A 24085-nucleotide genomic window follows, 5' to 3' on the forward strand; every position below is an offset into this window, starting at 1 on the left:
CTCACTCACAATTTTGCCCAAAAACACAGCCATGAATAAAGAATGGTACCAAAACACCCTCCAACAGCAACTTCTTCCAACAATCCAACAACAGTTTGGTGAAGAACAATGCATTTTCCAGCACCATGAAGCACCGTGCCATAAGGCAAAAGTGATAACTAAGTGGCTCGGGGACCAAAACGTTGACATTTTGGGTCCATGGCCTGGAAACTCCCCAGATCTTAATCCCATTGAGAACTTGTGGTCAATCCTCAAGAGGCGGGTGGACAAACAAAAACCCACTAATTCTGACAAACTCCAAGAAGTGATTATGAAAGAATGGGTTGCTATCAGTCAGGAATTGGCCCAGAAGTTGATTGAGAGCATGCCCAGTCGAATTGCAGAGGTCCTGAAAAAGAAGGGCCAACACTGCAAATACTGACTCTTTGCATAAATGTCATGTAATTGTCGATAAAAGCCTTTGAAACATATGAAGTGCGTGTAATTATATTTCACTACATCACAGAAACAACTGAAACAAAGATCTAAAAGCAGTTTAGCAGCAAACTTTGTGAAAACTAATATTTGTGTCATTCTCAAAACTTTTGGCCACGACTGTACACTATAGGGTGCTATACTGCATACTGTGGGTTGCTGTATACCCATTCTCTTAGCACAATGCTGGGTCACTTTCTTTAATTGACCCAGTCAATCTGCCAACATCTTGTATTGAAAAGCTCCAGCTGATAATGATGAGTCATGAATATTCATGAGCTCCTGATTTTCCCTGCCCACCTGTGTCACGGGGTTCCGAAGGTGCACTCGGTCCCCCATTGCCCGCAGAACTGTTGCTTAGCTTTTGGAATGAGGTTCTGTGTTTGACCTCATTCCCAGGGCGGCTTTACTAGCTGGGTGGCTCCCTGCTCCTAGTCTGCCTTGAGCGCCGAGCTGATCACTCGGTGCTCGACTGGTTGGTCTGTCGGTCATGTGACGCTGGCCACGTCACATGACCCTCACTCCCCACTATAAATACAGGCAGCCTGCTGGCTACAGGTTGCCTGTTAATTTCTAGGTTCCTGGCTATTTGTTGGACTACTGAATATTTACCTGATCCTGTTCCCTGACGATCCTCTGCCTGCTCCTCCTGTACTGCGCATACATCCTGGTATTGTGACCTCGGCTCCCACCTGACTACTCTCTTAGGACTCCTCTTGTACTTCGCTACTCTCCTGGTATTTGACCCCGGCTTCTCCTGACCATTCTTTGCTTAATCCGTTGTACTGCGTAGCTCTCTTGGTTCTGACCCGGTCCGTTCATGTTCCGTATTTTGTCTTGTCTGTCTTCCCTGCACATATCCTAAGTTAGGGATTGCCGTCCAGTTGTCCCCTGTCATCAGGACTCGTGAGGCAAGTAGGCAGGGCCAGGGGTGAGGGTGGAGCGCAGTGGTCACTACCCTTCCCCCTGCGTGTGTGTGGACGTGACTGTTACAGATTAACAGGCCCAATAACCACTGTATCATGAATCCTCTTACTACCCTGACTGACCATGTCTCTAACTTGACACAGAGGGTGCAGGAGCTAGGAGAGAAACTCCGTTCTTGTGAGTTAGGGCAAGGTTCTTCCACTCCTCTGTCCTCCAGTCCATATTTTGAACCCCAGATCAAGCTCCCAGAACCCTTTTCTGGAGACCGGAAGAGGTTTCTCTCTGTGGCGAAACCAACCTCGCCACTGGGTTTTGGAGAGGACTGGCTGCTGGCCTCTTGCCCCTGGATTATGGGCCATATACTAACTTTTAAACCCCTGAACCTATTCAAGTGAATTTTGGATAGGTTTGTCCCCACGTTATACTGTTTAAATTGATGTAAGTTATATGTATGGCCCATGTAAACTCACAAAGTTGTAACAAGTTATAATAAGTGTAACTTGTCAGCTTGGGAGAAAAATGCTGGGTGTGTTTCTATTGTGCCATTGTCCCATTGTGTGTTTAAATGGTGATGTCTGTCCTGTTGTCTGCACATGTGTATTGGTGACTTCTCTTTGTCTTGAGAGATAATTGGATTACGCCTCGGGTGTCTCGAGGGCAGATAGGAGGAAACCATGATGCATTGTGGGGATGTGTTGTGTCTGTGTGTCCTAAGTGCTGTTTATCTGTCCTATGTCACAGTCTTCATTGTGGTCCCCTAGGGGCGTGTACACCAGATGGGCTGTACTTACATTGTATGTGTTGTAAATTACTGATTGGTTGTATTTCAAACCCCTGTGGGCAGTACTATGTTTGTGGTTTATGAATAAAAGAGGCTGTACGTGAAGTACAGTCAGACCACTGTTTGACCCTCAACACGGAGCCTTGTCTCGTTATTGGGGGGATTCACTGTATGCTGTTAGAGGACCGATTGCCAGAAGTGTAAGCTGATTCCTGTTTGACTTTCAAGACGGAGCTTGGTCTCGTTTGTGGAGGGATTTATTATTGGGACAGCGTTTTCGTATATTGCTAGCTGTGGAAGGAGTTCGACTGAATTGCTGATCGGGAGTTGCCACTTCGTATGCTCCATTCGGGAGTTTGACGATCGGCTGGATTAAAAACTGCATTTCTGGAGAAAGGGGCTTATTCACTAAACGGCGGCTTTATCTATCTGGCGGTGAGTGTCGTAACAATTGGTGGCAGCAGTGGGATCGTTCCCACAGCCCAGAAGGACAGCTACAAAGAAACATCATTTCCTGGAATTACAATTTGAGGGCAACGCATGTCCCAGTACAGCGACCCTGACAGCACCAGAATGGAAACAGCAGTGGAGTACGATGAGGGTGTCATGGATGACCGAGATGCAGTCCGCAAAGGCATCTGGTACCAGGTACTGGGTATTGTGGAGTATATGCAGGACGAGAGACTCCCCACGGAAGACCAGCGGTTGCAGAAGCGAGTAGCCCTGCGGATGCCCTTCCTGGGAGAGCAGCCCCGGGAGGAATGGGTAAAGGAATTGGAACTCCTAGCATGGCGGGAGCTGTGGCTGGAAGATGCCTACCAGGCGCTCTGGTGGTATGGGGCACAGTACCTACCCAGGACAGCTGAGCATGACAAGCCGGAGGGAGAGGAGTTTGGAGGTCCTGGCTTGTTATGGGAGACCTTTTCAGAGCTGGAGTTTGGGAGCCCTACACAAGCCCGGTTCCATGATCTCTTGGAATGGAGGGAGAGCAGGTATGACTGGGACGACACTCATGAGATTGAGCAGGACCTGGTTCACCTGGTGACCCGGGAGATGGAGCTGGAACAGGGCTACCAGCAGCTGTTCCACGCCAGTGAGAAGGCTCAGCAGGACAGTAAGGTGACAGACCCAGTCTCCATTCCCCAGCGGCAGTGTGAATTGCAGGGAATTGGGAGCCCAGTCGACATTCCCCAGCGGCAGTGTGAAGTGCAGGGAGAGGAGAGCAGCGTCCTCCCTCCCCAGCGGCAGACTGAGTTACAGGGGGCAGAGGTAGTTGTTCCTGCCCCCCAGCAGCAGAGTGATTTTTGGGGTATTGGGAGCCCAGTCTCCATTCCCCAGCGGCAGGCGGAGTTACAGGGGGCAGAGACAGTCGGTCCTGTCCCCCAGCGGCAGAGTGTCCAGCAGGGAATGGAGAGCCCAGTCTCCTTTCCCCAGCAACAGGACACTGTATTGGGAGCGGAGACGGTCGGTCGCCCTCCCCAGCGGCTGGAAGTATGTATGGGAGAGGAGCTCGTTACCCCCTCTCCCCAGCGGCAGCTTAACGCACCAGGGGGAGACAGTAAGCCCCACAACAGTGCAGATGGGACCGTGGTCTCTGCACTTACAGCACAGGGGGTAGAGACAGTCGGTCTCCCCCTCCAACAACCAGGCTCCAACCAGGCTACTTCCGTGGTAGAGCTGGCACCAGGGCAGAGTACCGCTGATCCCTGCCCACAAAGCAACCTCCACTCCAAGCCAGGGAGCAACACAGAGACCGGGAGTACCAGCTTCCAACATAACCTTGGTGGACTCACTGTACAGAGACAGGCTACCAAATGCAACAGGTCCAGTATTGGGTTGTGGGTGGGCTGCCAGACTAACTCAGGTACCGACCGGCGTGAGGTCAGGTATCTGGTTAGTCTTCCCTGGGGGGGGGGAGATGTGTGGCGAAACCAACCTCGCCACTGGGTTTTGGAGAGGACTGGCTGCTGGCCTCTTGCCCCTGGATTATGGGCCATATACTAACTTTTAAACCCCTGAACCTATTCAAGTGAATTTTGGATAGGTTTGTCCCCACGTTATACTGTTTAAATTGATGTAAGTTATATGTATGGCCCATGTAAACTCACAAAGTTGTAACAAGTTATAATAAGTGTAACTTGTCAGCTTGGGAGAAAAATGCTGGGTGTGTTTCTATTGTGCCATTGTCCCATTGTGTGTTTAAATGGTGATGTCTGTCCGGTTGTCTGCACATGTGTATTGGTGACTTCTCTTTGTCTTGAGAGATAATTGGATTACGCCTCGAGTGTCTCGAGGGCAGAGAGGAGGAAACCATGATGCATTGTGGGGATGTGTTGTGTCTGTGTGTCCTAAGTGCTGTTTATCTGTCCTATGTCACAGTCTTCATTGTGGTCCCCTAGGGGCGTGTACACCAGATGGGCTGTACTTACATTGTATGTGTTGTAAATTACTGATTGGTTGCATTTCAAACCCCTGTGGGCAGTACTATGTTTGTGGTTTATGAATAAAAGAGGCTGTACGTGAAGTACAGTCAGACCACTGTTTGACCCTCAACACGGAGCCTTGTCTCGTTATTGGGGGGATTCACTGTATGCTGTTAGAGGACCGATTGCCAGAAGTGTAAGCTGATTCCTGTTTGACTTTCAAGATGGAGCTTGGTTTCGTTTGTGGAGGGATTTATTATTGGGACAGCGTTTTCGTATATTGCTAGCTGTGGAAGGAGTTAGACTGAATTGCTGATCGGGAGTTGCCACTTCGTATGCTCCATTCGGAAGTTTGACGATCGGCTGGATTAAAAACTGCATTTCTGGAGAAAGGGGCTTATTCACTAAACGGCGGCTTCATCTATCTGGCGGTGAGTGTCGTAACACTCTCCTTTAAGGAGAATTGCAAACTCTACTTCCGTTTGCGCCCCGTGTCCTCCGGTCCCGAGAGGATTATCATTTCTCTACTACAGCGTGATCCCCAGGACTGGGCATTTTCGTTACCTCCTGAGGCCAGTTGTCTAACTTCTGTGGAGGGGTTTTTTCAGGCCCTGGGTACCCTCTATGACGAACCAGACAGGGCCCTGGTAGCCGAGACAGCTCTTAGGGCACTGGTTCAGGGCCATCTCCCTGCAGAGGAGTATTGCACCCAATTCAGACGGTGGTGTGTCCCCTCAGGATGGAATGAACCAGCCCTGAAGAGTCAGTTTAGGTCTGGTCTATCTGATAATTTAAAAGATCTATTGGTCAATTACCAAATTCCTGAGACCTTAGACGAGATGATGACCCTAGTTGTCCGACTTGACAGACGAGTTAGAGAGAGACGACAAGAACGACAGTTCTGTTCTCAGATGGTGGTCCAGCCAGAGGCCTTTTCCAGGGACAACACTGAGGTCTCCACCGAGGAACCCATGCAGGTTGGCATGACCCGGGGTAATCTTCGTCGCAGACGCGGAGAGTGCTTCTACTGTGGAGATCCTGGCCATTGGATCAACAAGTGTCCTAAGAGGGACCTCTCTGACAAGTCTTCTAAAGCAAGACAACCTAAAGAGCAGGTACACCCTGATTTTTCTAAAGGTAAGCTTTTGGTACCCATAACAATTTCTCTGGGGGTTAATAAGTGGCCGGGTAAGGCCTTTATTGACTCCGGTTCAGCGGCCAGCTTTATTGACTTTGAGTTTGCTTGTAAATTGGGTATTCCAATGTTTGCTTTACCTACACCTATCCATGTCATGGCTATTGATGCTACTCCCCTGATTGGTGGTACGGTGAGGTCATGTACCTCTGGAATTTCTCTGTCCGTGGGTGTGTGCCACTCTGAGAGATGTTCTCTTCTTGTCCTGGAGAACCTACCGGTTGAGGTGGTACTAGGGTTGCCTTGGCTCCGTTTACATAACCCCACAATTGATTGGTCCAAAGGAGAGTTGGTGAAATGGGGACCTAAGTGTGACTCATGCTTGTCCGTGGTCCAGGCTGGGGTTTCAGTAAGGTCTAATACATTACCCTCTGTTATTAAAGAATATTCTGATGTGTTCTCGTCCCTTACTCCAGAGGTTCTACCCCCCCATAGACCTTATGATTGCGCCATAGAGCTAATTGAGGGTGCCGAATTTCCTAAAGGTCGAATTTATAATCTTTCAGGGCCCGAACGCAAGGCTATGGAGGATTATATTAAGGAGAGCCTTGCTAAAGGGCATATTAGACCTTCAGTCTCTCCTATGGGAGCAGGGTTTTTCTTTGTTAAAAAGAAGGATGGTGGTCTTAGGCCTTGTATTGATTACCGGAGATTAAATAAAATCACTGTCCAAAATAGATACTCTCTCCCATTGATTCCGGATTTATTTAACCAGGTTTTGGGGGCAACCTGGTTTTCCAAGATTGACCTGAAAGGGGCATACAATCTAATCCGAATCAAGGAGGGAGACGAATGGAAGACAGCGTTCAATACTCCGATAGGACAATTTGAGTATCAGGTGATGCCTTTTGGACTCAGCAATGCCCCAGCTGTGTTCCAAAACTTAATGAACGATATTCTTAGGGAGTTCTTAGGTAAATTTATTATTGTCTATCTTGACGACATTTTGATATTCTCTCCTGATTTCGAATCTCATGTGTCTCATGTCAAACAAGTATTAGAGGTGTTGAGGGAGAACCAGCTATCCGCTAAGCAAGAGAAATGTGTCTTTGGTGTACAGGAGATACTGTTTCTAGGGCATGTTTTGACTCCTCACGCCTTTAAGATGGATCCTGGTAAGGTTTTAGCAATTAAGGAATGGGTAAGGCCTTCATCCTTAAAGGCTTTACAACGGTTTTTGGGTTTCGCTAATTACTACCGTAAATTTATCATGAATTTTTCTGTAATTGCTAAGCCATTGACCGACCTTACTAAGAAAGGGGCGGATTTGGAGAATTGGTCTACCAAGGCCATTTCTTCATTTGAAACATTAAAAAAGGCATTTAGTAGCGCTCCCATTCTGAGAGACCCTTTATTGTGGAGGTGGATGCGTCCGAGGACGGCGCAGGAGCAGTCTTTTCACAAGGTCCTGCTAGCCTCACTAACCTGAGACCGTGTGCCTTCTTCTCTAGGAAATTCTCTCCCACGGAGAGAAACTACGACATAGGGAATAGGGAGCTGTTGGCCATTAAATGGGCATTTGAGGAGTGGAGACATTTTTTGGAGGGGGCAAGGCATCGAGTAACTGTTGTCACTGACCATAAAAACCTAATGTTTCTCGAGTCCGCTAAGAGGTTGAATCCCCGACAAGCCCGATGGGCTCTGTTTTTTACCCGTTTTGATTTCTCCATTACGTTCAGGCCGGGAAGTAAAAATGTGAAGGCAGACGCATTATCTCGGAGCTTCCATGCTTTTCAACCCACTGAGACGCCGCCTGAATCCATCCTACCAGCAAACATCTTCTTAGCGGCTCTAACCCAGGATATCTCGGCTCGCATTAAGGCTGAACAACATCTGGCACCGGTATCCACCCCAACAGATAAGTTGTTTGTTCCCGTACAATTTCGTCTCCAGCTGTTGGGTGAGTGTCACGATTCTGCCTTTTGTGGACATCCGGGTATTGAGGGCACTAAGGATCTGGTTTCTAGATCTTATTGGTGGCCCACTCTGACCAGGGATGTCAAGTCCTACGTGTCAGCCTGTGAGGTTTGTGCCAGGTCTAAGACACCTAGGACTCGCCCTGCTGGTAACCTACGACCCCTACCCATTCCCAGTAGACCCTGGTCCCATATCTCGATGGACTTTATAACTGACCTACCGCTGGCAGAGGGTAAGACTGTGGTTTGGGTAGTGGTCGATAGGTTTAGCAAGATGGTTCATTTCATTCCCCTGTCTAAACTTCCGAATGCAAAAACCCTGGCGTCTATTTTTGTGAGAGAGGTTGTTCGTTTACATGGCATCCCGGAAAATATTATTTCGGACAGGGGTGTGCAGTTTGTGTCCAAATTCTGGAGGGCCTTCTGTCAAAGATGTAAAATTTTGTTGTCTTTTTCTTCCGCCTACCACCCTGAGAGTAATGGGCAGACTGAACGCCTTAATCAGTCTGTGGAACAATTCCTGAGGTTGTATGTTGCTGATGACCAGCAATTATGGGTCAAATTCCTTCCGTTGGCTGAATTTGCTCTGAATAACCGTGTCAATTCTTCTGCTGGGGTCTCCCCTTTCTTTTGTAACCATGGTTTTCATCCCCGTTTTCATTCTGGGTCGTCCGTCTCCTCCTCTAACCCTGAAGCTGATAAACTCTCCTCCGAACTGTGCACAGTTTGGGCCCGGGTTCAATCGAACCTAGAAAAGGCTCAAAGTTCTCAAAAACTCAAGGCCGATAGGAGACGTTCAAGGGGGGTGAACTTTCAGGTTGGGGATAAAGTATGGTTGTCCTCCAAGAATCTATCTCTCAAGGTAGCTTCTAGAAAATTTGCTCCTCGTTTTATTGGTCCATATAAGATCACGGAGGTGATTAACCCGGTATCTTTTAGGTTGGAGCTGCCCGAGTCATTCCACATTCATAATGTGTTCCATAAATCTCTGTTTAAAAAATATTTTGAACCGGTAGTACCATCAAAAGCCTCGCCTCCGCCGGTTCTTGTTAATGATGCTGTCGAGTATGTGGTGTCTAAAATAGTGGATGTCAGGAAGGTGCGTAATTCCTTGCAGTACCTGATTCACTGGAAGGGGTATGGACCTGAAGAGAGATCTTGGGTACCTGCCAGGGAGGTTCATGCTCCTAGACTTGTTCGTAAATTTCATTTAGAACACCCTGAAAAGCCATCGCCTGAAGTCTTGGGTCCGGTGGCCCCTCGTAAAAGGGGGGGTACTGTCACGGGGTTCTGAAGGTGCACTTGGTCCCCCATTGCCCGCAGAACTGTTGCTTAGCTTTTGGAATGAGGTTCTGTGTTTGACCTCATTCCCAGGGCGGCTTTACTAGCTGGGTGGCTCCCTGCTCCTAGTCTGCCTTGAGCGCCGAGCTGATCACTCGGTGCTCGACTGGTTGGTCTGTCGGTCATGTGACGCTGGCCACGTCACATGACCCTCACTCCCCACTATAAATACAGGCAGCCTGCTGGCTACAGGTTGCCTGTTAATTTCTAGGTTCCTGGCTATTTGTTGGACTACTGAATATTTACCTGATCCTGTTCCCTGACGATCCTCTGCCTGCTCCTCCTGTACTGCGCATACATCCTGGTATTGTGACCTCGGCTCCCACCTGACTACTCTCTTAGGACTCCTCTTGTACTTCGCTACTCTCCTGGTATTTGACCCCGGCTTCTCCTGACCATTCTTTGCTTAATCCGTTGTACTGCGTAGCTCTCTTGGTTCTGACCCGGTCCGTTCATGTTCCGTATTTTGTCTTGTCTGTCTTCCCTGCACATATCCTAAGTTAGGGATTGCCGTCCAGTTGTCCCCTGTCATCAGGACTCGTGAGGCAAGTAGGCAGGGCCAGGGGTGAGGGTGGAGCGCAGTGGTCACTACCCTTCCCCCTGCGTGTGTGTGGACGTGACCGTTACAACCTGCTGCTGAATGACAGTTTGTTTCCATATGAACCAGCAGCAGGTGGGCAGGGGAGTGGCTATAGCTCTGAATTAAATATACGCTGGACTCAATGACATCACGCTGGACTCAAATCAGCTCATTAGCATGCGGCATGTGGCATCTTTGTGTGTATATTATGAGATAACCATCTGTCACACCAGTAAGTGAATACATCTAAGGTACTTTTTAGTAGTTAATGATTGTATATAATTAGTTAGATTATAATCAAATATCCACATGACAGGTTCCCTTTAAAGGGGTTGTCCGGGATTGCTGACATTTGTCTATTAGTAATCTAATAACATAAACATTACAAACATGCATGTGGTACCTTTAGAACATATTGGTGAAGCCCTGTTTTCCTCCTTTCAATTCATGCCCGGAAGTGAGTCTTTTCTTATCTTCAGTGACGTACCGGGTCCCTAGCAGGCGAGCATAGCTTCCTCTTCCTCTGCCAGGGAGCCCGGTGACGTCACTGGCAGTCTAGATAATAATGCAGAGAGGTTGGAGGGGCGGTAACTTGTCCGGCCGACTTCGCGCTAAGCCCCGCACCCAGTCGGTGACGTCACCGGCCTTCAGCATTACAATGAATGGAGGAGGATTACTATGCTTGTTAGCATAGAAAACTCCTCCCATCAGAATTACTAGCTAATGGGGCAGAAGGCTTTAGAAAGGAGGAATTCCTTTCACCACAGGATGACACGACCATGCTAATTGCATATATTGCATTTAGACAATGGCATGTTGATTGTGTAAAAAAAAAAAAAAAAAAGATAAAACAATGGCTCAGTTGAAAGAAAAGGTAATAATAGTGTAATCAGTCTGCTTTTTTTTTTTGTTGATTTGAAATAAACGGATAATCCTATTTATGTAATGAGGCTGCTTTTGTCTAGGTAAAATCATTTTTTTAGCCCCGTACTTGTGTTTTGGACTGAATCTTTTTAGCACATTCTCCTTTTGGAGTTGCAGTGTGTGCATTTCACTTTCCTGTGGTTAGGGTACTTTCACATTTGCAGCAGGACGGATCCGACAGGCTGTTCACCCTGTCGGATCCGTCCTTCTGCTATTTCGCCGTGCCGCCAGACCGCTGCTCCGTCCCCATTGACTATAATGGGGACGGGGGCGGAGCTCCGGCGCAGCACGGCAGTGCACGGCGATAGGCCGCCGGACTAAAAGTCCTGCATGTCCGACTTTTTAGTCCGGCGGCCTCTCAACGCGAACTGCCGTACTGCGCCGGAGCTCCGCCCCCGTCCCTATTATAGTCAAAGGAGCGGCGGTCCGGCGGCACGGCGAAATGTGAAAGGTGAACAGCCTGTCGGATCCGTCCTGCCGCAAGTGTGAAAGTAGCCTTATACATCGGTTTTAACTGATTGCCAGGTCAGTATATAAGGTTTACCTTGAAATATACATATATAGATGGGAGCGTGCCCCTTACAGTGTGACTGTGTCCAGTATGTTTATGGATGCATGTGGGAGCGTGCCCCTTACAGTGTGACTGTATCCGGTATGTTTATGGATGCATGTGGAAGCGTGCCCCTTACAGTGCGACTGTATCCGGTATGTTTATGGATGCATGTGGAAGCGTGCCCCTTACAGTGCGACTGTGTCCGGTATGTTTATGGATGCATGTGGAAGCGTGCCCCTTACAGTGTGACTGTGTCCGGTATGTTTATGGATGCATGTGGGAGCATGCCCCTTACAGTGTGACTGTGTCCGGTATGTTTATGGATGGATGTGGGAGCATGCCCCTTACAGTGTGACTGTGACCGCTATGTTTATGGATGCATGGGGGAGCGTGCCCCTTACAGTGTGACTGTGTCCGGTATGTTTATGGATGCATGTGGGAGCGTGCCCCTTACAGTGCGACGGTGTCCGGTATGTTTATGGATGCATGTGGGAGCGTGCTCCTTACAGTGCGACTGTGTCCGATATGTTTATGGATGCATGTGGAAGCGTGCCCCTTACAGTGTGACTGTGTCCGGTATGTTTATGGATGCATGTGGGAGCGTGCCCCTTACAGTGTGACTGTGTCTGGTATGTTTATGGATGCATGTGGGAGCGTGCCCCTTACAGTGTGACTGTGTCCGGTATGTTTATGGATGCATGTGGGAGCGTGCCCCTTACAGTGTGACTGTATCCGGTATGTTTATGGATGCATGTGGAAGCGTGCCCCTTACAGTGTGACTGTGTCCGGTATGTTTATGGATGCATGTGGAAGCGTGCCCCTTACAGTGTGACTGTGTCCGGTATGTTTATGGATGCATGTGGAAGCGTGCCCCTTACAGTGTGACTGTGTCCGGTATGTTTATGGATGCATGTGGAAGCGTGCCCCTTACAGTGTGGCCGTGTCCGATTGTCTCTAAGCTCTGCAAACACTGAGCACATGATAGATGCCAGAGATAGAGCAAGGAGAAGTTTATGGGCGTACATATGGGGGAGGAATATAAGCCAGGAGGATGATTATGTATGAGGGGGCGGATCGAAGGAGGAGTGGAGGCTGTGCAGGATGCATGAATATGTATGAGGGGGGCGGGTGCAGGGACATGATGTTAGACAGGAGAAATCAGCAGATGCCGCCCTGCACTGGGACCCACAATGCAGTGCGGCAGGAAGTGAAGGAGCAGATAAACAGATATGTAAACAATGTGTTCAGGGCTGTAGGAGCCATGCTCCAGTGTAAAAGATACCTCCAACCACCTTGGGAACATAGACTTGGCTACTAAAGGTGAGTAAGATGTTTTAAAAAAAATAAGTTTGATCCCGGACAACCCCTTTAACCGCCTCCGGACCGCCTTACGCAGATTCGCGTTCCGGAGGCGGCAGCCATGCGCAGAGTCACGCATATATGCGTCATCTCGCGCGAGCCGAGATTTCCTGTGAACGTGCGCACAAAGGCGCGCGCGCTCACAGGAACGGAAGGTAAGAGAATGGATCTCCAGCCTGCCAGCGGCGATCGTTCGCTGGCAGGCTGGAGATGTGTTTTTTTTTAACCCCTAACAGGTATATTAGACGCTGTTTTGATAACAGCGTCTAATATACCTGCTACCTGGTCCTCTGGTGGTCCCCTTTGTTTGGATCGACCACCAGAGGACACAGGTAGCTCAGTAATATGTTGCACCAAGCACCACTACACTACACCCCCCCCTGTCACTTATTAACCCCTTATTCACCCTTGATCACCCTTGATCACTCTTGATCACCCCTGATCACCCCATATAGACTCCCTGATCACCCCCCTGTCATTGATTACCCCCCTATCATTGATCAACCCCCTGTAAAGCTCCATTCAGATGTCCGCATGATTTTTACGGATCCACTGATAGATGGATCGGATCCGCAAAACGCATACGGACGTCTGAATGGAGCCTTACAGGGGCGTGATCAATGACTGTGGTGATCACCCCATATAGACTCCCTGATCACCCCCCTGTCATTGATTACCCCCCTGTCATTGATTAACCCCCTGTAAAGCTCCATTCAGATGTCCGCATGATTTTTACGGATCCACTGATAGATGGATCGGATCCGCAAAACGCATACGGACGTCTGAATGGAGCCTTACAGGGGCGTGATCAATGACTGTGGTGATCACCCCATATAGACTCCCTGATCACCCCCCTGTCATTGATTACACCCCTGTCATTGATCACCCCCCTGTAAAGCTCCATTCAGATGTCTGCATGATTTTTACGGATCCACTGATAGATGGATCGGATCCGCAAAACGCATACGGACGTCTGAATGGAGCCTTACAGGGGCGTGATCACCCCATATAGACTCCCTGATCACCCCCCTGTCATTGATTACCCCCGTGTCATTGATCACCCCCCTGTAAAGCTCCATTCAGATGTCCGCATGATTTTTACGGATCCACTGATAGATGGATCGGATCCGCAAAACGCATACGGACGTCTGAATGGAGCCTTACAGGGGCGTGATCAATGACTGGTGATCACCCCATATAGACTCCCTGATCACCCCCCTGTCATTGATTACACCCCTGTCATTGATCACCCCCCTGTAAAGCTCCATTCAGATGTCCGCATGATTTTTACGGATCCACTGATAGATGGATCGGATCCGCAAAACGCATACGGACGTCTGAATGGAGCCTTACAGGGGCGTGATCACCCCATATAGACTCCCTGATCACCCCCCTGTCATTGATTACCCCCGTGTCATTGATCACCCCCCTGTAAAGCTCCATTCAGATGTCCGCATGATTTTTACGGATCCACTGATAGATGGATCGGATCCGCAAAACGCATACGGACGTCTGAATGGAGCCTTACAGGGGCGTGATCAATGACTGTGGTGATCACCCCATATAGACTCCCTGATCACCCCCCTGTCATTGATTACCCCCCTGTCATTGATCACCCCCCTGTAAAGCTCCATTCAGAGGTCTGCATGATTTTTACGGATCCACTGATAGATGGATCGAATCCGCAAAACGCATACGGACGTCTGAATGGAGCCTTACAGGGGCGTGATCAATGACTGTGGTGATCACCCCATATAGACTCCCTGATCACCCCTGTCATTTATCACCCCCCTGTAAAGCTCTATTCAGATGTCCGCATGATTTTTACGGATCCACTGATAGATGGATCGGATCCGCAAAACGCATACGGACGTCTGAATGGAGCCTTACAGGGGCGTGATCAATGACTGTGGTGATCACCCCATATAGACTCCCTGATCACCCCCCTGTCATTGATTACCCCCCTGTCATTGATCACCCCCCTGTAAAGCTCCATTTAGACGTCCGTATGATTTTTACGGATCCACTGATAGATGGATCGGATCCGCAAAACACATACAGGCGTCTCCCTGGAGACTTCCAGGGGGGTGATCACCCCATATAGACTCCATATAGACTCCCTGATCACCCCCCTGTCATTGATTACACCCCTGTCATTGATCACCCCCCTTTAAAGCTCCATTCAAATGTCTGCATGATTTTTACGGATCCACTGATAGATGGATCGGATCCGCAAAACACATACAGGCGTCTCCCTGGAGCCTTCCAGGGGGGGTGATCACCCCATATAGACTCCCTGATCACCCCCCCTGTCATTGATCACCCCCCCTGTCATTGATCACCCCCCTGTCAGGCTGCATTCAGATGTCTGTATGATTTTTACTTATCCACTGATACATGGATCGGATCCGCAAAACACATACGGACATCTGAATGGAGCCTTACAGGGGGGTGATCAATGACAGGGGGGTGATCACCCCATATAGACTCTCTGATCACCCCCCTGTCATTGATCACCCCCCTGTCATTGATCACCCCCTGTAAGGCTCCATTCAGACATTTTTTGGCCCAAGTTAGCGGAATTTTTTTTTTTTTCTTACAAAGTCTCATATTCCACTAACTTGTGTCAAAAAATTTAATCTCACATGAACTCACCATACCCCTCACTGAATCCAAATGCGTAAAAATTTTTAGACATTTATATTCCAGACTTCTTCTCACGCTTTAGGGCCCCTAGAATGCCAGGGCAGTATAAATACCCCACATGTGACCCCATTTCGGAAAGAAGACACCCCAATGTATTCCGTGAGGGGCATATTGAGTCCATGAAAGATTGAAATTTTTGTCCCAAGTTAGCGGAAAGGGAGACTTTGTGAGAAAAAAATAAAAAATATCATATTCCGCTAACTTGTGCCAAAAAAAATAAATTTCTATGAACTCGCCATGCCCCTCATTGAATACCTTGGGGTGTCTTCTTTCCAAAATGGGGTCACATGTGGGGTATTTATACTGCCCTGGCATTCTAGGGGCCCCAAAGCGTGAGAAGAAGTCTGGTATCCAAATGTCTAAAAATGCCCTCCTAAAAGGAATTTGGGCACCTTTGCGCATCTAGGCTGCAAAAAAGTGTCACACATCTGGTATCGCCGTACTCAGGAGAAGTTGGGGAATGTGTTTTGGGGTGTCATTTTACATATACCTATGCTGGGTGAGAGAAATATCTTGGTCAAATGCCAACTTTGTATAAAAAAATGGGAAAAGTTGTCTTTTGCCAAGATATTTCTCTCACCTAGCATGGGTATATGTAAAATGACACCCCAAAACACATTCCCCAACTTCTCCTGAATACGGCGATACCACATGTGTGACACTTTTTTGCAGCCTAGGTGGGCAAAGGGGCCCACATTCCAAAGAGCACCTTTAGGATTTCACAGGTCATTTACCTACTTACCACACATTAGGGCCCCTGGAAAATGCCAGGGCAGTATAACTACCCCACAAGTGACCCCATTTTACATATACCCATGCTGGGTGAGAGAAATATCTTGGCAAAAGACAACTTTTACCATTTTTTTATACAAAGTTGTCTTTTGCCAAGATATTTCTCTCACCCAGCATGGGTATATGTAAAAAGACACCCCAAAACACATTCCCCAACTTCTTCTGAATATGGAGATACCAGATGTGTGACACTTTTTTGCAGCCTAGGTGGGCAAAGGGGCCCACATTCCAACGAGCACCTTTCGGATTTCACTGGCCATTTTTTACAGAATTTGATTTCAAACTCCTTACCACACATTTGGGCCCCTAGAATGCCAGGGCAGTATAACTACCCCACAAGTGACCCCATTTTGGAAAGAAGACACCCCAAGGTATTCGCTGATGAGCATAGTGAGTTCATGGAAGTTTTTATTTTTTGTCACAAGTTAGTGGAATATGAGACTTTGTAAGAAAAAATAAAATAAAAAATAAAATCATCATTTTCCGCTAACTTGTGGCAAAAAATCAAAAGTTCCATGAACTCACTATGCCCATCAGCGAATACCTTAGGGTGTCTACTTTCCGAAATGGGGTCATTTGTGGGGTGTTTGTACTGTCTGGCCATTGTAGGACCTCAGGAAACATGACAGGTGCTCAGAAAGTCAGAGCTGCTTCAAAAAGCGGAAATTCACATTTTTGTACCATAGTTTGTAAACGCTATAACATTTACCCAAACCATTTTTTTTTTACCCAAACATTTTTTTTTTATCAAAGACATGTAGAACAATAAATTTAGAGCAAAATTTATATATGGATCTCGTTTTTTTTGCAAAATTTTATAACTGAAAGTGAAAAATTACATTTTTTTGCAATAAAATCGTTACATTTCGATTAATAACAAAAAAAGTAAAAATGTCAGCAGCAATGAAATACCACCAAATGAAAGCTCTATTAGTGAGAAGAAAAGGAGGTAAAATTCATTTGGGTGGTAAGTTGCATGACCGAGCAATAAACGGTGAAAGTAATGTAGGTCAGAAGTGTAAAAAGTGGCCTGGTCTTTCAGGGTGTTTAAGCCATGGGGGCTGAGGTGGTTAAGGAGGCTAATAGTTATTAAATAAAAAGTTTAAAAAAAGAAAAATTTAAACACCCTCCCCCCAAATATAGAAAACAATATATTGCGATATATATCGCATATCGCACATGCTTAAAATTATATCGCAATATAGATTTTAGGCCTTATCGCCCACTCCTACAGTGTATACTATAGGGTGCTATACTGCATACTGTGGGGTGCTGTATACTATAGAGTGCTATACTGCATACTGTGGGTTGCTGTATACTATAGGGTGCTATACTGCATACTGTGGGGTGCTGAGGTGCACTGTAATGCTAGGGTGAGCCGAACTCCGGTCTCCTTCCTGCAGGGCGGTGCCCACTTCCAGCCTGAGCCCAGCTGCCCAGAGCACTGATCATGAGCCGCTGAAGTCTTCAGAACTGGAAGTATTTACAGTCATTCACTGTACTCTACCAGGTGTGTTTTTTTTTTTTTGTGTGTGTGTTGAGGTGGAGGGCATGATTGCATGCAAGGGTGTGAGATGGCGGGATCCAGGGGGCCCAAGTAAATTCTTGCCCAGGGTCCAGTCAATATTAACGACGGCCCTGTGCACAAGTGAAACACTTTCCTCAGGTGAGGTGCTTTATGTGGCTCTACGAATGGTGAGGCCAGAACAAGTACAGGCGATAGTAGATTGGGTTGCTGACAGTGACTCCAGTTCCTTCACATTGTCTCCCACCCAGTCTCTTGCTGAAAGATCAGAGTTAGCACCTGCAGCCGATGTCCATCAGTCTTTCACCTCACCCCCTTGCAAATCAGCCAAGCAGTCTGAGCCCCAGGTGATGCAGCAGTCTCTTCTGCTTTTTGATGACTCTGCTAGCAGGGTTTCACAGGACCATCCAGAAGTGGAAGAGATTGAGTGCACCGATGCCCAACCGCTTATGTTTCAAGATAAATACATGGGAGAACCACCGCAGCATGTCTCAAATGATGATGAAACACAGATGCCAACTGCTGGGGCTTTCGAAAGTTTGCAGACCGACAAGGAGGGCAGGGGTGAAGACTGGGTGAAAGATGATGTGGATCACGATGAGGTCCTAGACCCCACATGGAATCAAGGTCATGCGAGTGACCTAAGTAGTTCGGAGGAGGAGGCGGTGGTCGCACAGAGCCACCAATATAGAAGAAGAGGGAGCAGGGTTCAAAAGCGGAGCGGTCGTCCCCTAAACAGTAAGCCTGCTACTGCCCAACGCAGCAATGGACTGACCACACCAAAGCCAGCTCCAAGGAGTTCCCTGGAGTGGCAGTTCTTCAGACAATGTGCTGACAACAAGACAATGTCCCACGGAAGCGTTCAGCTCTCCATCTCCCAAACACTGGAACGGAAGAGGAAGTACCCCCTACCTAGCCGCGATCCCTGGCCCTGAATGCCAGCATTTTAAAATTACTGGCCTTTGAAATGCTGTCATTTCGTCTGGTGGAGACAGAGAGTTTTAAATGCCTTATGGCTGTGGCTGTCCCACAGTACATCGTGCCCATCCGCCAATCCCTTCCCTGCACAACCAAGTGTGGGACAAAATCAGGTGTGCACTGTGCAACGCCATCTGTGGCAAGGTCCACCTAACTACGCATACGTGGACCAGGAAGCACGGTCAGGGACGTTATAGCACACTGGGTAAATGCAGTGGCAGCTGGGCCTGAGGCGGATAGCAGTTTGGCGCATGTTCTTCCACCACCGAGGATTGCAGGGCGCTTCTCTTTGCCTCCAGTTGCTTCCTACTCCGCTTCCTCATCCTCTACTGCCTCCTCATATGGTCAGCGTAACACCTTCACCACTAACTTCAGCACAGCCAGGGGTAAACCACAGCAGGCAGTTTTTAAAATGATCTGTTTGGGAGACAAACCCCACACCGCGCAGGAGCTGTGGACGGGCCTTGAACAACAGACCGATGAGCGGTTGGTGCCAGTGAGCCTCAAGCCCGGCCTGGTGGTGTGCGATAATGGGCGAATGTGCTGAATTCGGTGGTGCAGAGGTTCCTTAAAAATTACCCCGATATGTCACAGCTGCTGCAGAAAGTGCGGGCCGTCTGTGCGCGCTTTTGTCATTATCACCCTGCTGCTGCTCGCCTGTCAGCGCTGCAGCGTATCTTCGGCCTTCCCGCCCACCGCCTCATATGCGACGTGCCCACAAGTTGGAACTCCACTTTGCACATGCTGGCCAGACGTGAGAGCATCAGCAGGCGATAGTGGAGTTTCAGCTGCAGCACGCTTGGGTGAGTCGCTCTGCGGAACAGCACCACTTCACCATGAATGACTCGGCCTCCATGCGAGACCTGTGTTCCTTGTTGCGCTGTTTCGAGTACTCCACCAACATGGCCAGTGTCAATAACGCCGTTCTCAGCGTTACTATCCCACTACTATGCCTCCTTGAAAAAACACTTCTAGCGATGATGGAAGAGGATGTGGCACAGGAGGAGGAGGAGGAGGAAGAAGGGTCATTTCATATTGGTTTCCGGCCAGTCATTCACAAGTGGCTCCGAAGGTGGTTTCCTGCACCTACAAACACCAGGTACACAATTGTCCATCCAGGGCACAGTTCTGGAGGATGACGAGGTGAAGGATGAGGAGGAGGAGATGGAGGAGGAGGAACCGTATTCACAACAGGGTGGCACCCAAACCAGCTCATGGCCATCACTGGTGCGTGGCTGGGGGGATACAGAGGACACAGACGATACACCTCCCACAGAGGACAGCTTTTTGTTGCCTTTGGGCAGCCTGGCACACATGAGCGATTACATGCTGCAGCGTCTCCGCAGCGACCGCCGAGTTGCCCACATTCTAAGGCCTCATGCACACAACCGTTGTTTTACTCCATGTCCGTTGTTCCGTTTTTTCGTGATTTTCTGCGGACCCATTGACTTTCAATGGGTCCGTTGAAAACTTGGCTAATGCACCGTTTGTCGTCCGTGATCCGTGGTTCCAGTCCGTCAAAAAATATAACCTGTCCTATTATTTTAGCGGAAAACGGTTCGCGGACCCATTCAAGTCAATGGGACCGCTAAAAAACACGGAGGCACACAAGATTGTCGTCCGCGTCCGTTTTTTTCCTATCATTTGCATGGCAAACCTGTCTTAGATTTTTTTTTACTTTCCTTTATGTCTGGTGATCCTCCAAAAATAAAGGATGACACAGGGAAACAAAAACAGAAACGGATCACAGAACAACGGAACCCCATTTTGCGGAACGGAACACAACAACGGTCGTGTGCATGAGGCCTAACTTGTGCTGATTACTGGGTGGCCACGCTGCTGGATCCCCGTTACAAGGACAAAGTACCATCCTTAATTCCGTCACTAGAGCATGATCGGAAGACGCGAGTACAAGCGCACGCTGGTAGACGCGCTGCTGGTGCCATTCCCACCTGACAGCGGGGGCACAGTGGAAGCAGAAGGCGAAGGCTTAGGAGAAGGAAGAAGTTGCCAACGCAGCTGTGGCCGAAATGTGGAAAAGCTTTGTCAGCACGCCAGAACAACCAGCACCACCAGCTGATATGGAACATCTTAGCAGGAAGCAGTATATCAGCAACATGGTGGAGCAGTATATGTGCACGTACTGAATGACGGGTCTGCCCCCTTCAACATCTGGGTCTCCAAATTGGGCACATGGCCTGAGCTTGCCCTTTACGCCTTGGAGGTGCTGGCCTGCACTGCAGCCAGTGTATTGTCTGAACGTGTGTTTAGCACAACAGGGGGCGTTATCACAGACAAGCGCAGCTGCCTGTTCACAGCCAATGTGGACAAGCTCATCTTCATTAAAATGAACCAGGCATGGATCCCAGAGGACTTGTCCGTACCTTGTGCAAAATAGACATGTATAACGGCCTTACACAGCCATTGTTATACTACAGCGCAATTGTTCATTTTTGTATTTTGGATATTTCACACTCTTTTGGAGTGTACCCTAATTAAAAAAATAAAATAGATTTTTTTTTTTTATAAAAACCAGTGTTGGCTTCCTCGTCCTCATCCACCGCTGCTACCACCTACACCACTACGCCCACCGCCTTCTCAATCTCCTATTCCATATGGACCTCCACCTCATAAATCAAGTTTTTTGTTTTTTTTTACGTATTTTATATTATTTTATGTCATTTCACTAATTTGTCAGTTAAATTTTCGGGTGACATTCACCAATTTTTAGGTGTGATATACCACTGCTATATCTAGTAGACATGTAAAAAATAATTCACTAATTTGTCTGTTACATTTTCAGGTGAGATTCACCAATTTTTGGGTGTGATATACCACTGCTATACCTTTGTAGACATGTAAAAAAAAAATCACTAATTTGTCACATTTTCTGGTGAAATTCACCAATTTTTGGGTGTAATATACCTTTGCTCTACCTAGTAGACAGGTAAAAAACACCCATTTTTGGCAATACCCTCTATCTGGGGCCTATGCCGCATTAGTCAGTGTGCAATTAAGCTTGAAATACTGCAATAATTTTCTGGGTTTTAAAAAACACCCTTTTTGGGCAAAAGAATACATTTTACAGCACTTGTTGCATCTGTCAGTGGGAAATACAAGCGTTAGATACTACTGTCATATTCTGCTATTAAAAAAAACAACCATTTAGAGCAAAATACTAAATTTGCGGCCTCGGCTCCATCTGTCATTGTTAAATACAAGCTTGAAATACAGCAATAATTTTCTGTGTTTAAAAAAGAACCCCTTTTTTGCAATACCCTCCATCTGATGCCTATGCAGGTTTTGTCAGTGTGCAATATAAGCATGAAATACTTCAATAATTTTCTGGATTTAAAAAAGCCCCCATTTTTGGCAATACCCTCCATCTGGGGCCTAGGCAGCATTAGTCAGTGTGCAATTTAAGCTTGAAATACTGCAATAATTTTCTGGGTTTTAAAAAACACCCTTTTTAGGCAAAATACCAAATTTTGCAGCCCTTGTTGCATCTGGCAGTGTGAAATACAAGCGATAGATACTACTGTCATATTCTGTTATTAAAAACACCCATTTAGGGCAAAATACAAAATTTGCGGCCTTGGCTACATCTGTCAGTGTGAGATACACGCGTTAGATACTGCTGTTCTATTCTGTTATTAAAAAAAACACCCATTTTGGGCAAAATACTTAATTTTGCAGCCTTTGCTGCATCGGTCAGTGTGAGACACACACGTTAGATAGTGGTGTTCTATTCTGTTATAAAAAAAAACACCCATTTTGGGCCAAATACAAAATTTGTGGCCTTGGCTGCATCTGTCAGTGTGAGATACACGCGTTGGATACTGCTGTTCTATTCTGTTTTTTAAAAAAAACACCCATTTTGGACCAAATACTAAATTTGCTGCCTTGGCTGTATCTATCAGTATGATATACAAGCGTTAGATACTGCTGTTTTATTCTGTTATTAAAAAACACCCATTTTTGGCCAAATACTAAATTTGCGGCCTTGGCTGCATATGTCGGTGTGAGATACACGCGTTAGATACTGCTGTTCTATTCTGTTTTTAAAAAACACCCATTTTAGGCCAAATACTAAATTTGTGGCCTTGGCTACATCTGTCATTTTTAAATACAAGCTTGAAATACAGCAATAATTTTATGTGTTTAAAAAAGACCCCTTTTTTGCAATACCCTCCATCTGGGGCCTATGCAGGTTTTGTCAGTGTGCAATATAAGCATGAAATACTTTAATAATTTTCTGGGTTTAAAAAAGCCCCCATTTTTGTCAATACCCTCCATCTGGGGCCTAGGCAGCATTAGTCAGTGTGCAATCTAAGCTTGAAATACTGCAATAATTTTCTGGGTTTTAAAAAACACCCTTTTTAGGCAAAATACAAAATTTTACAGCCCTTGTTGCATCTGTCAGTGTGAACTGGATGGACAAATGTGTTTTTTCAGCCTTATGTACTATGTTACTAGATACAAGCTTGAAATACAGCAATAGTATTCTGGGTTTAAAAAAAAACACCCATTTTGGGCAAAGTACCTAATATTGCAGCCTTTGCTGCATCTGTCAGTGTTAAATACACGCATTATATACTGTTATTCTATAATCCTAAATTTGAGAAATATGAGGAGAGCGTCAAATAAGGGACGTGGCCCCGGTCGTGGTGCTGCTGGTGGAGCTCCTGTTGCAGGGAGAGGACGTGGTCGATCTGTGCCAGCTACACGCACAAGTGAAACACCTTCCTCAGGTGCGAGTAGGCGACAGAACCTTCAGCGTTATTTGGTCGGGCTTAATACGGCTCTACAAATGGTGAGGCCAGAACAAGTACAGGCGATAGTAGATTGGGTTGCTGACAGTGCCTTCAGTTCCTTTACATTGTCTCCCACCAGTCTCATGCTGAAAGATCAGAGTTGGCACCTGCAGCCAATGTCCATCCGTCTTTCACCTCACCCCCTTGCAAATCAGCCAAGCAATCTGAGCCCCAAGTCATGCAGCAGTCTCTTCTGCTTTTTGATGACTCTGCTAACAGGGTTTCTCAGGGCCATCCACATAGCCCTGCCCCAGAAGTGGAAGAGATTGAGTGCACCGATGCCCAACCATGTTTCAAGATGAGTACATGGGAGGACCACCGCAGCACGTCTCGGATGATGACGAAACACAGGTGCCAACTGCTGTGGGTTTCGAAAGTGTGCAGACCGACAAGGAGGGCAGGGGTGAAGACTGGGTGGAAGATGATGTGGAGGACGATGAGGTCCTCGACCCCACATGAAATCAAGGTCATGCGAGTGACCTGTGTAGTTTGGAGGAAGCGGAGGTGGTCACACAGAGCCACCAGCACAGCAAAAGAGGGAGCAGGGTGCAAAAGAGGAGCGGCCGTCCCCTAGACAGTAAGCCTGCTATTGCCCAACGCAGCAAGGGACCGAGGAAAACCAAAGCCAGCTCCAAGGAGTTCCCTGGCATGGCAGTTCTTCAGACAATGTGCTGACAACAAGACACAAGTGGTTTGTACGCTGTGCAATCAGAGCCTGAAGCAAGGCATAAACGTTCTCAACCTGAGCACAACCTGCATGACCAGGCATTTAATTGCAAAGCAGGAGCTGCAGTGGA

The sequence above is a fragment of the Bufo bufo genome, chromosome 5 (genome assembly GCF_905171765.1).
Source record: "Bufo bufo chromosome 5, aBufBuf1.1, whole genome shotgun sequence".
Lineage (NCBI taxonomy): Eukaryota > Metazoa > Chordata > Amphibia > Anura > Bufonidae > Bufo > Bufo bufo.